This window comes from Taudactylus pleione, unplaced genomic scaffold (assembly GCF_031769625.1).
Source record: "Taudactylus pleione unplaced genomic scaffold, aTauple2 ptg000206l, whole genome shotgun sequence".
Lineage (NCBI taxonomy): Eukaryota > Metazoa > Chordata > Amphibia > Anura > Myobatrachidae > Taudactylus > Taudactylus pleione.
The window spans coordinates 8,428,469-8,443,864 of record NW_028284608.1 but is presented as its reverse complement, the minus strand read 5'-3'; positions in this window follow the sequence as shown (position 1 = coordinate 8,443,864).

The following is a 15,396-nucleotide window of genomic DNA, read 5'->3' as shown; positions in this document are numbered from 1 at the left end:
CCTATTCATAAACCACTCACACCAATGTCACTGTGTGCCCTGTGCACAGACTGCTATGTAGCCTATCCTATTCATAAACCACTCACACCAATGTCACTGTGTGCCCTGTGCACAGACTGCTATGTAGCCTATCCTATTCACCCACCACTCACACCAATGTCACTGTGTGCCCTGTGCACAGACTGCTATGTAACCTATCCTATTCACCCACCACTCACACCAATGTCATGTGTGCCCTGTGCACAGACTGCTATGTAGCCTCTCCTATTCACCCACCACTCACACCAATGTCACTGTGTGCCCTGTGCACAGACTGCTATGTAACCTCTCCTAATCACCCACCACTCACACCAATGTCACTGTGTGCCCTGTGCACAGACTGCTATGTAACCTATCCTATTCATCTGCCACTCACACCAATGTCACTGTGTGCCCTGTGCACAGACTGCTATGTAACCTATCCTATTCATCTACCACTCACACCAATGTCACTGTGTGCCCTGTGCACAGAGTGCTATGTAGCCTATCCTATTCACCCACCACTCACACCAATGTCACTGTGTGCCCTGTGCACAGACTGCTATGTAGCCAGTCCTATTCACCCACCACTCACACCAATGTCACTGTGTGCCCTGTGCACAGAGTGCTATGTAGCCTATCCTATTCATCCACCACTCACACCAATGTCACTGTGTGCCCTGTGCACAGAGTGCTATGTAGCCAGTCCTATTCACCCACCACTCACACCAATGTCACTGTGTGCCCTGTGCACAGACTGCTATGTAGCCAGTCCTATTCACCCACCACTCACACCAATGTCACTGTGTGCCCTGTGCACAGACTGCTATGTAGCCAGTCCTATTCACCCACCACTCACACCAATGTCACTGTGTGCCCTGTGCACAGACTGCAATGTAGCCTATCCTATTCACCCACCACTCACACCAATGTCACTGTGTGCCCTGTGCACATACTGCTATGTAACCTATCCTATTCACCCACCTCTCACACCAATGTCACTGTGAGGCCTGTGCACAGACTGCTATGTAGCCTGTCCTATTCATCCACCTCTCACACCAATGTCACTGTGTGCCCTGTGCACAGACTGCTATGTAACCTATCCTATTCACCCACCACTTACACCAATGTCACTGCGTGCCCTGTGCACAGACTGCTATGTATCCTATCCTATTCACCCACCACTCACACCAATGTCACTGTGCGCCCTGTGCACAGATTGCTATGTAACCTCTCCTATTCATTCACCACTCACACCTATGTCACTGTGTGCCCTGTGCACAGACTAATATGTAGCCTATCCTATTCAAGTGACCGTGGGCCCAAAGCACCTCTCCCCCACCCCATACCCACCATGCACATGGTACCACACCTATCTCTTGCATTGATGATGTCTATACATTTTATTTTTGTTATTGCTCAGCTGTGTCTTGACGGATCGAGATGAGACAAAGTGCTGGTTATTTCTTGGAGTTTCCACTACAAAATTATGCAGTTTTCATTACAATTGGTTCAGTACTTGTTGTGCCAACTTGGTACAAACAGACAGACACAACGTTTTATATATATATATATATAATATATATATATATATACATTGTGATAGAAGCACTGGAGAAGTTAGGGATGGCGTGTATTTGTGTCCCAGATTCCTGTAATATGTGTTTTAACCCCCAGGAAGAGTCTGTTTTACAAACAGATCTGAGTATCGGCTTTTGGTAAAAGCCGGAGAATGGGTCCTGGGGGTGTGGATGTGAGAGAGAAGGGAGGGCTCCATCCACAGGGCCGTTTCAGGTGTTAGGCCTTTCAGCCTGTGAGCAGGCTAATTAGGGATTACACCTGGAAGTGGCTCAATATAGCTGTGTAAGAGTTTTGATGCAGTGTCTCACACACCCTGGGGAGAACAGACACTGAGGTTTGTTCAGAAACACTGACCTTTTGAAAGTGCTGTGTTTGTGGTGAGGTAGTAGGCCTTGCCACTTGTAGAGAGGAAATTACCTGTCTAGTCAGTGCCCAGCCGGGCTAGGAGGTATTTAATGTTTGGTTTATTTGTCTATTGGTGTTAGACAATAAAAACTAGTGCCGACCAGCTTGCACGAAAACCCACGACTGGAGTGCTGTTTCCTGGCTGCTGTGTGTAAGGAGGTGTCCACCTACCCTAGGAGAGGGACCCCCTACCCTGATCATATCACAATATATACATATATATATATATAATATATATATACTGTATATATTGTATATTTACGTTTACTGTACTATCCATTAAACTAGAACACTCATGCACTCATGAATTAAGGCCTCCATACATCAGCAGATTGCAGCAATTGCAGATGATTGTATACAAAGATCTGTAATGTATGGGCGCAGATTGCTAGATTGGGAAATCCTAAAATCGGGCAAAAAATCTTCAATTTGTTCAATTGTGGTGTTGAGATTGCTGATGTATGGGGGCCTTTACACAGGATCTGTGGCTGGGTGACTTGAAGCCTGCACTTCACCTGTTTTTAATCAGCCACAGAACCTGAGTAATTCATGAGTGTTCATACTGTATATATATATAATTATATATATATATATATATATATATTTTTTTTTTTTTTTTTTTTTTTTAATTGGAGAGATAAGTTACCCATTTTCCCATTCACATATATTAAGTAAATCCAAGTGAACCTTGTTGTTGTTTTTAGCACATTGCACTAGGATCTCGCTGATAGTGAATAAAAGCAGAGAAGATATTTTGTTCATTATAGGTTCTTTGTTTTCTCACGTGTCACCCTCCTGCCTCTGTGTCCTCGGCATATAATGTCACTGACATTAAGAAAGGTCTGTAGTAAAGAATAAACAGAGGGTAGATAAATAATGCTGACTACCCAACATTCTAAATGGTCAAAGAAGGAGCCTTCTTCATTATAGTGTAGATGCCTTTGCTTTGTGTTTATTGGCACAGCAAGTGTTTGTCAGACTTTTGTAAATGGCATGTGGTCTACCTCACCACAGAGGATTTGTTGCCAAAACACACAAGGTGGATATAATTAGACTGACAATAAGGGGCTGATTAATGTATCCACAATGTGCTGCAGCTGCGCTCTTCATGGATAATTGCAGTGCTGCAACATTGCTGTTTTTACGGCGCACTGCTATGGGGTGGTAAAATGAGCGATGCTATGCCCGCAATGTGCCAACGTTTCCATGCTGCTCTGGCAGCACATCACAGGCTTTGCATGTCATTGAATTGCCCCTAGGAGGTCGGAGCTACCACTAGGCCAACCTAACCAGTCGTGTATTTCTCCAACAGGTGTATACATTCCACTCATACATTGGGGGGAATTTAGGGCTTATGCATTGTTGAATAATTGTGCATTTTGGAGGAACCTCTATTTGCTTATATTACAAAGGACAATACAGTGACAAGTGTTTCTTGGATTGTTAAGCGATTTTATTTTTCCCCTGGGAGGGTCTTTTGGTGACACTTTGCTGAATTTTCGCTATTTTGTTAATTGACACTGACATGAGGTCAACACAGAGATAGAATATTTCTCTGACATATGACCTTTTCTTGTTGTATGATTGGCTGATAAGTTTGGAAAAGCATCCCCTGCTGTGGGGGTGGGAGGCATCTAGGACATGGGACAAGGGGCAGTGGCAAACGCAGGATTTCCAGAGGGGTGTTTCCAAAAGCTTAATTTTAGAGCAAGTGTGGCCTGTCAATGAAGAGGGCAGAATTAGTACTTAACCAGCTTTAATAAGCATCATTCAAAGTGTATTGTGTGTATTAATTCCAGGATATACAGGACCAGTGATCACAGTAAGCCATTATATGCGGCAGTAGGGCCATCCTGTCTGAGCTGAACATATTTATTTTAGATGTTTGCACCATCCCAGACCATTGGAGCAAGTCCCGGAGCCTGGAGGATCAGCAGAAGAACCTAGCACTGCCCTGGACATACTGTATATGTACATACTGTATTGGGCTCTATAGCAGTACATCTCTAACAGTGCATGTTTTACAGATCTCCTAGTTGGTGCACAGGTTATTTATTCCTGGCTGATACACGTTAAAAGATCCACAGGTGGTGCTAATTATTTCATTTGTGATAGTTAGAAGAACATGTAGCACTAGTAACAATCTATTATATTACTATTTCTATTGTGGTCATGGTGTGGGCTGGGGAGGGGGTTTCCAGGCAGATGGAAACCCCCCAGGCGTTCGCCTATGAGAGGCCTGACTTCAATCAATGTTTTTATTAGGTAACTCAAGAGAGAAAAAGAGAGCGTGTGGGATAGATGAGGAGCGGGAAGTCCTCCCACATTCCTCCCACTTCCTAGTAAAGTGGGCTAGATTGGGTGTTTAATGCCACTCTTCACGGGTCTATGGAGAGGGGGTGGGGTCAATATAACACATTGCTATAAGAATCAAGACAAACCATGTTGAAATGCAAAGGGGTGTATGCAGGGTAAGTACTGGCAAATTTGCATGTAGCCCACAAGTGTCGGACAGCTTTATTTAGATTTCAGTGTGGACACGTCACTTTCATATCTATCTCTCTCTGCACATTTACATCTGCCCCACCTGCTTTGCTCCCTAGTCAGAATCAGCCCCTGAATGCTATGTACAGCTAAGCTAGTCATGGCTAAATCCTACTCACCGTCTCTCCCGGAAGTTGCAGAGGCTCCCGAATTTTCAGATAGCCACCCCGCAACCCTGGAAGATTTCCTAGTGAAGTGGGCAGAATGAGGAAATAGTTGTCGGGAATCGCAGCTTCATATGAAGGGGGCGGGGTTAAATGACACAAAATCGAATCACTTCACCCTGCCCCCTCCTCGTGGTCTTGTGATTCGCACCAGTTTGCCATGACTGGGGCGAGGCCTATTGACATAGAAGCCTGGCTGCGCCCCCCAAAGTGGCCAGCTGCGTCTCCTCTCCGGGCTTCTCCTGGAGATGAGTTTTAAAAAGTTGGCAAGTATGGGCTAAATGATAATTTTGCAAATGGGGAAGGGTGAGGCTCCTCAGGGCCATCTCTTCCATTGGGCTTGTTGGGCATTTGTCCAAGGGCCCGAAGTTTGTAGGGGCCCACCAACCCGCCCCCCTGCAACTGCGGCCAGTTGGTAAATTTGTGATATTTATACAAGCTGGCCGCCGGTGCACTGTATTCTGATCTAACCTCCCCCACTCCACTGATGAGTACGCACCTCAGTTCCAGTTTCTCTTCATCCGTCAGCTTGAGACCAGTCAGACAGAGGGCCCGATTCAGACCCGGACACTAAGCCGCAGACGCACATTATGAGCAATTGTCGCCCGTCTGCGCATACGTCGCAGTGCGCATGCGCGCACCAGTCACTGCGATCGGGAATCGTGCGCTCGTTGCACAAAGGCAGCACTAATTTGAGTGACAGCGCCGTTTGTGGGTGGTAACAGGGGAAGGTGCTTGTGAACGAGGGAGTGGTGCTGCGAACGCAGGCGTATCTGGCCGTCAATACTGAGTTTTATGGGTGTGTATAATTAGCATGGATGCATCATTGTACACGTCACGGTTGTATTTCAGCCTGCAGTGATCGCAGTGCTTGCGGTGGGGTAGGTACCTCAAGCGCTGCGTGCAGCTCCGATGGCTCACGATGGTACTGATTAATCGTACACTTCCTGGAGATGACTTGTGCTAAGAAAGAAAAGTAGGCGTCTTTACACCGGCGTGCGCTCACTCTGCCGTCGCTGTCTAAGACATAGAGGGCTTCCTTACACCAGACAGTACGATCACAGAATTTGCATACCCGGCCCCTTTTGACAGCGTGAGAGCGCAGCTTAGCGTCCGGGTCTGAATCGACCCCAGAGTCTCTCTACATGTGTGGGAGGTCTGATGGGCATGCAGGAGGGTTTCATTTTATTGACCTTTTTTTTTTTTTTCCATATATGGGTGGGTAGGGGCCCCAGTGCATTGCTTTGCCCAGGGCCCACTATGCTGTTAAGACAACCCTGAGGCTCCTACTGCTTTACCTCATTTACTTACCACCAATTATATTCCCCATAAAAAAAGGACATTTAAAAGCATGAAATCGATATATACTATATATCTATATTTTTATAACACCACCCTGGCTATAGCACCAGTTTCTGTGTAGTGTTATAAGAGGACACTACATACAATAGATGATGCTTTTATGGAAGTAGTTAGTTTGTTGACCTTATTGTTGTCGACAGTCAATATTTCAACAGCATTTATGTCGACAGGACAATGCCAACACTGTTGTAATGTTATTTAAAGCATTGCAATGGTGTCAGCTTTATAACATGATTGTAAAGCATTATTTCTAAAGTTATAATTCAGACACCATTGCAATGCTTTAAATAACATAATAGAGGACCCCCTGGTTGTCAGTACTTTTGGATGTGACAAGCTTTGATACCGGACTACCTTATACCAAGCGGTGCAATCAGAAGCGAGAACCTGTATCAGCCTACTGGATCTCCAAATAGGCTCTGGGCCTGATTCAGAGCCGGACGCTCTGACTAGAGCGCTCGCTCTGAATCAGGGCCGGGCTACCTAAAATTGGAGCGGCCTCTTGGACGCTCGCATAGCTGTGGGTTACCACCCACAGCTTATGCGAGCGTCCATGATAATGGTCGCGATGGTCAAGACCATCGCGACCATCGGGCTTGTGACGAGACCCTGCGGTAGGGTCTCATTGCCGCAAGCCCTGGAGTGATTTTGGCTCTATCAGAGCCAAAATCACTCCCACTGACATCACTAGTGATGTCAGTGGGGCCGGACCCAGACGGTAGGCGTTCCCATGGGAACGCCTCCGTCTGGCAGCCACGCCCCCGGTACGCCCACCAAAGGGGGCGTGCTGTCACTCACCATCGACAGCACGCCCCCTTTGGTGCGAGACCCCGAGCGACGGCTTCCCCGTCGCTCGCCGGGTCTCGCGCATGCGCACTTGGGCACCATCGACCTGCTTGCGAGCATACAGCGCTTGCGAGCGGGTCTGAATGAGACCCTCTGTTCCGAACAGCACGGCATGCCCAGCTGGTAAGCACGGGAGACGGAGGACTTGCTGAAGCAGGGTTAACCCGGCTCCATTGGCTGCCTCTGGAGATATGAGAGCTAGATCCACCCTCCACTCTTATTAGTGTCCCGAGACACTCGCTACACTACAACACCGCAGGTACTTTAGAAATTTCCTTAGCCACATCTCAGCTTGTTCACTCATTAACCAGCCTAATTGGATATCAAATGTGGAACTTTTAACTGGATTAAGTATCACCACTATAGCAATATTCACGTAATATTGCAACACAAATGATGTGTGCACACACAAAAGGCATTCTTCTATAATTACCATCATTGCAATATACGTGTTCTTGTATGGACTTATAGACATACCATATATATATACATTTTTATTATCTATTTTTTATGTCATTATTTTTTATTCAATATTAATTCTGGCACTTATTGTGTATTTATTATTTATGTGTATATAGCATTAGAGATGTCTATGTTATATCTAATAATTGCGAGCAAATAAAATAATTTACCTGTGAATAAGGGAGCTGTGATTGCTAAATTTTATTTTTCTGTCATCTCACAATTGTCATATTTTTTATTAGCGCAGTCCCCTTGATATATATTTCTTTTTAAATAACATTACAGCAGTGTTGGCATTGTCCTGTCGACATAAATGCTGTTGATATATTGACTGTCAACAGCACGAATGTCGACAAAATGTATGTATCCCTCTTTTACGATTACCCTATATTAGAGGCAAGAGGCACACTTGTGATGGCTTTTACTAGAGCCAAGCGGCCAATCACTGGTCAAATATCAAAAACAATTCCCCTGCTCTCAAGCTACTTGTGTAATCTCTAGCAACGTTATTTCTCTTGCTATCTGTAAAATAAAGGAAACATATCTTCTGCATCTTGCAACAATCTGGGGCATATACACAAAAAAGAAATACAGGTGCACAACTCCAAATTAACAGATTATTTATAAATAAATACATTTTGCAGTAAATACAATAGAGGTTTTCGGCATAATCTTGGCCAAGGTTATGGGCCTGCCCACCATGTAACCTCTTGTCGGGCAGGTCCCTAATATACTAGGGCTCAAATCCAGAGTGCAGGACACCCCCAAACTAGCCCAGCTAAACCACCCCAAGGCACCGCTCTAATAAGAAAAGTGAAGTGTTAAGAGCAGCCGTTGGCCGCATATAAAGAATAACAATAAAAAGTGAAATACATATATATATATAAAAGAAACAGACAGTGAGGTATTAAGGGCAGTAAGAAAACTGGAGTCTAAGTAACAGTCACAGGGGTCTATGTACAAAGCCTTGAGAGAGATAAAGTGGACAGAGATAAAGCATCAACCAATCAGCACCTAACTCTCAGTTTACAGGCTGTGGGGCCTATTCATCAACACTAAAATAACGTTTTTAAGGACATTTTCCTTAAATAACGTTATTTTGGTATTTATGAACAGACTTAACACAGGAGATATCACAGATATCTCCTTGCTAAGTTCCCCTGCGTTAATTTCCACACTCCCCATACATTAGTATGGGGATGTGGAAATTGTGGTATTCATCAAATTCCGAAAATTATAAATTTTCGGAATTTGATGCAGTTATTATTTGCCACTGTGAGGTGGCGAATAGCAGAATCCACTTACCTGTATCAGCGTGTGCAGGTCCCCCGACGAGTCCCTCCGGCGCTCTGCTCCGTCCTCAGGCTCCGGAGGCTGGTCTGTCATGTGTGCTCCCCAGCAGAAGAAAGTTTAGAAAAAGAAAAAAAAAATATTTTTTTTTTCTAATCTGTCATGTGGTCTGCTGGGAAACCACATGACAGACCAGCAGGACGGAGCCGGAGGCTGCTGCGCGGACAGGTAAGTCGGGGGGGGGGAAGGTGAGCGGAGGGGGGTGGGGGGGGGGGTCGGGCGGGGTACGAAACTTAACGCATCTGTAGGCAATGCTGCGCATGCGCTTGTTTTACAGATGTAACAGGGCATGCGCAGCACTGTTTCCAGATGCGATAAGGTAGTGTAGGCAGGGAAAAGTATCAATTTCCCGAAAAACTGGCAGCTAGGAGCTGATTGGTCGGTACTTTATCTCCGTCCACTTTATCTCTCTCCAAGGCTTAGTACATAGACACCCAAGTCTTAGTGCATGTACCCTACAAAGTTAACAACAATGTTCTATAGAGATTGGTTAGTGATGTCATAGCTAGTGATGTCACTGCGTATTTGAAGGGAGAGTAACTGAAATGCTTGTGCTTTACCTTTGAAGGTTTTTTCATATGCTAGCGTGCTTCTGGTAATACAAAGTAGGATGTCTTTTGCTGTTTGCAACAGTTGGTGTCAGTGTTTAATCATTAGATATGAAGGAACTTTCGTTAGCAAAAAGAACATGTGGCAGCGTTTGAACAATACACACCAATGGCTTTGGAACATATAAAACTAAAAAACATAATGTCCATTTTGGGTGTTTTAGATACCAACACACTTCCAGCTGACTACCAGATCTGCATGGAAAATGATGCTTCGTTACTTCCAAGCCCTATACAGTATATTATCCTATGTATTACCCTATGTATTATTCTGTCATATCTGTTCAGAGATCTAGGGGTATATTTACTAAAAGTCGATTTTGGCTTTTTGGTGTATTTATAGGTGATTTTTTTGTGTGATTTGCAAATCGGGGATTTACTATAAGCAAAATTAACTATAAAATTGATTACAAAATCAATACAAAACTCTCCAAATAAATAGACTATAAAAAACAGATGATTTTAGCTTCAAAACCATTCTATTGGTAGGAACTTAATTATGATGCCTAGAAAAGGAGACACAAGCATGTGGTGCGCTGTGGCATGCACGCTAACTCCTGACACCATTTCCTGTGGCATAATTCCCTTTACCCGTTCCTCATACTCATTATAATCCACCTCCACAGGTGACCCTCCTCCAGTGCTGTGTGCAGTGCTCCTTTCCAGGGCAATCTTGGATTTGACATTACGTCGGATGTCTGACAAATGCTTTGTACACTGGTGCTTGTCGAGTTTTAAATGTCTAATAGAATTTACTGCGTTAACTGCAGCCTTTCTTCTTGAGATGTACGTTTGGCCCGGCTACCAAACAACTCCTCAAAGTTAGACAAAATGACAGATGACTGAAGTCAGCTGCTTCCCACGTGGAACCATTTGTCATTTTGCGACGTGTAAGTATATGTAACAGCATATACTTGCACATGTCCACCCTGGTTCGGGTAAGTCATTTTATTGTTTTAACAAGACCCTGGATGCTACGGAGAGCAGCACCAGGCTCTTGGTGAGTATAGACTCTTTTTTTCAGCTCCTGCCGTGGATTCTACTTGGAGAAGGGACAGAAACATCTGGAAGCAGGTAAGTATGTGTGAGTGTGTAGGTGTATGGCATAAAGTTTTCCTAGGCTAGGTGTGTGTGTCTTATCTTTAGCTATTTATTTTACAGTGGGGGACTGGGTGCCGGCCGCCTGCTGGCACTTGTAGTTCCACAAGTGCCAAAGGGCAGGCATGCTGGCACCTGTAGTCTCACTGTATAATACAATAGTTTACTTATATTTATCACTTAATTACCTCCATACCCACAGTCCAGGGGTGCGGGGAAGAGCCCCGGGCTTCAGACCAAGCCTGGAGTTTCGGGGGGGGGCCCTTCTTGGGGGTCCCCACTTCCCCTGAGATCCCCGGCTTGGCCTGAGCAGCTTGGGCTGATAATGCTTTGACCACGGAGTCCCGGTAATATGATGTTCGGGCTGTGGCATTACAGCCTGGCTGTTTTGGGTCCCATGCTGGTTTTAATTATAGGGAGAACCCTATGCAATTTTTTTCCCCCTATAATTAAAACCAGGACTTGCCCTGCAGCCTGGTGCTGGTTTCTAACTTGCTACTCGTTTTGTTCCCCATAATTTAAGGAACCAGGACTGGCTGGCAAGTCCAGGGCTGGTTAAGCTTTAAGGGGGGGGGGAACCCTATGTCATTTTTTTTTGTAACATTTAACCCATTTTTTAACAGCATAGAACACAAGCAGCCTTCACATATCTCACTGATATGTGCAGGCTGTTTGCTCGGGAGAGTTTTGCAGAGAGAAGACACTGCAATCTCGGGTGAGTAATCTCCTGCAAAACGTGCTACTCAGGGGAGATATCTCATTCTGCTTCACCATCGGCCATCTCACTCTCAGCTAAACTCACTTCTTGGTATATTTGAGAGTTTCAGAAGCCTCAAATCACCTGAGTTTCGGTGAAGCTAATCAAGTTAAAAAAAAAAGCAAACTCTCCCAAACTCGATTCTTAGTAAATGTACCCCTAGGGGTAAATTTACTAAAGGGAGAGTTTTTAGAAGTGAATTTGAGAAGTGATGTTGCCCATAGCAACCAATCAGATTCTACTTAACATTTAACTAGCACCTTCTAGAAGATAATAGCTAGAATCTGATTGGTTGCTATGGGCAACATCACTTAATACTCCCTTCTAAAAACTCTCACTTTAGTAAATTTACCCCCTAGAGAGGCAAACAACATGGTGAATTTGGCTTTGTTTTTAAGTCTGGTTTATATAAAGTATTGGAAAGAAGCTCCTTTGGGAATTAGAGCACCATACAGTATAATGACATCGAGCTCTTAAGGGGTCTACTTACTAAGCTGTGTTAGGAGATAAAGTGAACAGTGATAAGGTACCAGCCAATCAGCTCCTATTTGCCATGTCACAGGCTGTGTTTCAAAAATGACAGTTAGGAGCTGGTTGGCTGGTACCTTATCTCCGTTCACTATATGTCCTTCCAAGGCTTAGTAAATACACCCCTCAGTCTCCTAAAAATCTACCCTGATGTAACAAAATTAAGCTTACATTGCTTTTACCAGACACCTCTGTGGTTTCTTTCTGAATACTTGGTAGCTTTAGCATTTTTTGACAATTGAGTGTCTACGAAAACCAAAGAAAAAATGGTAAAAAATCTGAAACGTCCACAGCTACCCGATTTTCCACGACATATTCAACTATCTGAGGAAGCAGATCTAAGTCTAGAAAAGTTTTATTTTTTTTGGACCACCCTAATGTGGTATGTTTTGCCCAATAGGAGTACATAAGGAAGTGTTTGTCAATTTTGTAGGTGCACATTCCAAATTGACCATTTTTACACTCTTGAAAATCGGTCCACCATAGCATTTGATTTTGAAATCGATTTGTTAGTAAATGAGAAATTTATACGGTCAATTTCGAGTCAATTTCAGTCTATTAAAATGGACATAAAAATCGACTCAAAAATTTACCTTAGTAAATGAATATACCACTAATGGGTAATTGTTCCATGATAGAATAATTATTAACACAAAAGGATGTTTGGACATTTTTACCTAATTATTCTGTACAATATGGCCCTAAGTTTAACATATTACTTTAGAACATAGCTACAGTATTTTCATTACTGCACAATAGAACCAGCACACTTAATTTTACATGCTTTGAAGGTTTAGCTGATTATATTAATTTTCCAAGAATTTAAATATATGATCTGGCACACCTATTTTGTGTGATGGGCCTATAGGCACAGGGCCTGATTCATAGTTGAACGTAAACCCGATGGTTTACGAGTAACCGATGTTTAACAATGGGGGCATTTGCAGGATCTGTACTACACATGTGCCGATTACTGACTGCTACGGAGGTTGCAATCATGCTGCGCCCATTTGGGGGTCGGTAAGGGACAGTGCTGACCAGCATTCTTGAAAACAGGGGCACGTCGACCCCATTTTCAAAGTATGCCTAAGCCAGTAGCTGCGTCTTCCGACCCAATTTCATTGGCCTAGGCAGAGTGAAAACACCAGCCATCCTGTGTATGGGTTACTCAGATGGCCGATGTTTTCGCAGATTATCCGATGCTGCATCATCGGACACATAAGCAGATCTGAGAATGTTGCAAAAGGCGTCTATTTACACAAGTCGTCTCCTGCAGCGTAAGTAGGGTGATGCGACTTGTGACATGGTACAGGGCACCGCAGGGCAGGGGGCACTGTTTGGTGGTGCCTATAAATTTTCTGTTTATAATCATTCTCACTTGTAGCTTCCTCTTCTTTTATCCCCAGCAACTGAAGGTACACATATTCTCCTGTACTTACAGGGATCTTCCTGTCTGTCAATGTGTGAGGTGCTGGGTTCAAGTCCTGGATATGACTGCTAAGAGATGTGTGATTTAATGAGGGCCGTCCTCCATAACTATGGAGCGTCCTCCTGGACGCTCGTATAGCTGTGGGTCGCTCTGAATGAGGGCCGTCCTCCATAACTATGGAGCGTCCTCCTGGACGCTCGTATAGCTGTGGGTCACCACCCACAGCCTATACGAGCGTGCAGTTTGATGGCCGCGATGGTCTTGACCATCACGACCATCGAAACTGCGAGCCGGAGCCTGCGGTTGAGGTTTTCAACCGCAAGGCCCGGAGTGATTTTGGCTGTATCAGAGCCAAAATCACTCCCACTGACATCACTAGTGATGTCAGTGGGCCGGCTTCTGACGGTAGGCGTTCCCTTAGGAACGCCCCTGTCAGGGAGGCACGCCCCCGGCACGCCCACCAAAGGGGGTGTGCTGTCAATCAACATCGACAGCACGCCCCTTTTGTTCAGACACAACGAGCGAAGGAAAGTCCTTCGCTCGTCGCGTCTGGCGCATGTGCACGACGGAGCTCCCTCCGTTGTGCGCATGCTCAGTGCAGAACATCGACCCACTTGCGAGCGGACAACCGCTCGCGAGTGGGTCTGAATCAGGCCCTAAGATGTCTGTCATACAATAAAGGACAGAGGCCCTGATTCAGATCCGGACGCTCTGAATCAGGGCGTCTTTTTTTTTTTCATGGAGCGGCCTCCTGGCCGCTCGCATTGCTGTGGGTTGCCACCCACATCTATAGCAAGGGGCCAGGTTGATGGTCGCGATGGTCAAGACCATCGCGACCATCGGGCTTGCGATGAGACCCTTGTGGTAGGGTCTCGTGGCCGCAAGCCCCAGAGAGCTTTCGGCTCAAACAGAGGAACGCCTCCATCTGGGCAGCCACCCCCCGACCTGTCCACCATAGGGGGCGTGCTGTCACTTAACATCGACAGCACGCCCCCTTTGGTGCGAGACCCGGAGCGACGGATTGCCCGTCGCTATCCGGGTCTTGTGCGTGCACACGACGGAGCCGGCTCTATCGTGCGCATGCGCTCTGGGCCACCATCGACCCGGTTGCGAGCGCTCAGCGCTCGCGACCGGGTCTGAATCAGGCCCAGATTGTCCACTTAGTAGTCAGCAGCTTATTAAGATAATACATAGAAAATAGCATGAACCATATAGTGACTGTATTGTACAAAAAGACTCCCGCACAACATAATGAGCTATAAACAATATGATTTACCCTCAGAATGGTGGGTGACCTTTCTCAAGTATCTCCGTATTAGACATGTGCTTTCCTAAGCGCCAGGGCTCATTGGAACTTTGCGTTCAACAGGCCGGAGTGGGGGAGGATAAGGGGGGCACTGTCTGTTACATGTACACTGGGCCCCACAATTTTTGATGGCAGCCCTGAACACAGCCCCCGAGTCCCGACCCTGGTGTTACCAGCACACCTCGAATACCCTTGGCGGTGAGTTCAGCTGTTGGCGCAGGGTACATACCTCCCCGCCGCTGATATTTGCTGCATATACACTACAAGCAGCGCTCTTTCTATACCTTCAGTCAGTTATGTACACTGCCGGCTCCAGGCTTGTGCACAACTGATCATCACTGCAGCCATTGGATTCACACTGTATTTGGATAACAATAGTACAAAGGGATCAGTACCTCTTCATCATTCTACGGGAGAAATCATGAGGCCACGTCCCTTTTTTGGCACGCAGCTTATGTTTGTATATGAAAAATAGGAAGGGGAGGGGGGGGGACACCAATGCTCATTCTGGCCCAGGTCACCAAAAAGTCTAGTTACGGTTCTGTCCTGCAACATTAGCTGCGTCCAAAGAACAGCCACTGTGTGTACTGCGTAGAGCTCTGAAACAGGCCCTTAGTCCTCTACATAGCAATATTTTGTCTGGAGTGCATGTTCATTTGTAACACTCCAATATGATAACATGGCTCACCAGGTGATTAGTCAAAGTGGTACTGTAAGTATTACAGGGAAGACAGCCAAGAGACACAGTGGTAGAGTTATGTTGTGTTGCACAATCAGTTTCCCACGGACTGATACATTTCTTGTTTACTGATAACGTTGACAGTTTAGTTAAGGTAACCGGATAATATAGAGGGCATAAATGTTTTTAAAAGTTTAATTAAATCCATGATGTAAGCATCTATTTTTAATTATAAAGATCGAAAAGAATAGGTATAGGT